The 1,888-nt window shown below is 48.4% G+C and overlaps 1 long non-coding RNA gene across 1 annotated transcript; it reads left to right on the top strand.

Moving 5' to 3' along the window:
- The first annotated feature begins 697 nt into the window (after positions 1–697).
- LOC114616085 lies at positions 698–1,882 on the top strand. The gene is made up of 3 exons (XR_003710589.1): positions 698–808; positions 1,379–1,534; positions 1,677–1,882. It is a non-coding gene; the product is annotated as an uncharacterized LOC114616085 (long non-coding RNA).
- The last annotated feature ends 6 nt before the right edge of the window (positions 1,883–1,888 follow it).

The following is a 1,888-nucleotide window of genomic DNA, read 5'->3' as shown; positions in this document are numbered from 1 at the left end:
TCTGAGGCTGTTTCCTCATGTAAAAACAATGCCAACAATGCCTTCTGAGTGTCCATGTATCCAGTGATGCCTGCCATTTGGGAGAAGTGCTTGGGTCTGGAGAAATAGAGACTGCCTATATTTAGGGCAGTTTCTTCAGTCCTCCATGTTCTTACAGTATTTCTATTTCTGTGAAATTTCCTCTGTGATACCCAGTTCAGTGTTTGCACACCTGGGGCCCAGAAGCTTCAGTTGCTTTTCTTTCTGAACGGAGCAGGTAAAATGAGCCAATGGGGCAGGGAAGGACTGCATGCTAACATGTGATCAAGCCATGGCCTGAGTCCTCTGACTTCTACTGACCCTGATCTCTGGCCTTTGGAGGCATTTGGGCCACAGAGCTCTTTTGCTTGGGGATTCTTTCTGACCTGGGTGTTCTGCATCCAGACACCCAGCCTTCCCAAGGGCACTGTGCCTGAAGGGCAAAAGCAAAGAACTTCTGGTCCTCTTCTCCAGGGACAAAGCAGAGGCTGGCAAGCCAGAGTATATGCAAAGAGGACCCTCAGGAGCCCCCTGAAGGCTGGAAGCTAGTGACAGGAAAGGGTGTTGAAGACAGGGGAGTAGGGGGTGGTACTCTGAGAGGCAGGGTTCTTAGGTTAATCATCTCCATGGCTCAGATAAGACCCTGCCAACTGGAGGCAAAGTTATTGGGACCAGAAGGGTTTGTGTGACTGCAGAGGCAGGCAGGTTGGAGAGTCCACAGTGTGGGACTATGCCAGGCACCAAACGATATCAGCATGTGATTGAGATCCCTGAGCCTGGTGAATGGGAGGTGAGGTCCCTTCTCAGTTTCAGCCTTTTGTCTGATTCCTAAAATACTTTTAAATTTGGGCTGGACTCAACTCTGGACTTCTCCCTCCCTCTTCCTTCTCTTCTTCTTTTTGGCTTTTGATACAGGGCCTAGCCCAGGCTAGCCTCAAACTTGCTATATATTTGAGGCTAGCCTTGAACTCCCAATCCCTTTGTTGCAGCTTCACTTTCCAAATGCCTGAATTGCAGGTACACTTACCATGATAGGCATTCTTTTTCCTGTTCTTCCCTTATGATCTTCCTTCCCTAATAGGCTCAGAACATCACATGTTTTTAGTATGTGAATGGTGTGCACCTGTATGTGTGCATGTGTGTGCACAAGTCAGTGTGTGTGTGTGAAGTATGTGGTCTGTGTGTGTGTGCCTATGTGTGTGTGTCTGTGTGTATGTGTGTGTGTGCCTGTGTGTGTGTGTGTGTGAAGTATATGGATCTAAGCCAAACACTGAGCCTACTGCCACTCTCACCTCCAGTCCAGCAGGCAAAAAGCAGACTTTGACTTTCTGCCCCTACCCTTGTGTCCCCTTCTCTTTAGTTGTCAGTGTATGAAGCAGCTGTGCCAATCACAGAGAAGTCCAACCCACTGACCCGGAACTTGGACAAAGCAGATGCAGAGAAAATTGTTCAATTGCTGGGACAGTGTGATGCTGAGATATTCCAGGAGGAGGGACAAATCATGCCTACCTACCAGGTGACCCAGTGTCAGATCTCAGAACTGCAAACAGAGATGCCAAGTCAGCCATATCTCTACCCTCCTGGTACAGGAAACCCTGAGCCCTCTCCTCCATCCCAATCCATCATCCTCAGTTTCTCTCCTGCCCTCTCATTCCCAGTTTTAAAATTCATTCATCTGTTTTGTGATGTGGAAGGATTTGTTCTATGGGGACATGTGTGGATGTCAGAGGACAACTTTTGGGAATCAATCTTTCCTTTCACCATGTGGGTCCCAGGGATTGAGCTCAGATCATCAGACTTGGCCACAATCCCCTTAACTCACTGAGACATCTCGCTGTCTTCCTCCATCCTGATTCCTGTCCACTCTCTA

Source organism: Grammomys surdaster, unplaced genomic scaffold (assembly GCF_004785775.1).
Source record: "Grammomys surdaster isolate TR1022 unplaced genomic scaffold, NIH_TR_1.0 268854, whole genome shotgun sequence".
Lineage (NCBI taxonomy): Eukaryota > Metazoa > Chordata > Mammalia > Rodentia > Muridae > Grammomys > Grammomys surdaster.
The sequence above is the reverse complement of the archived record's forward strand: the minus strand, read 5'-3'. Positions and strand labels throughout refer to the sequence as shown.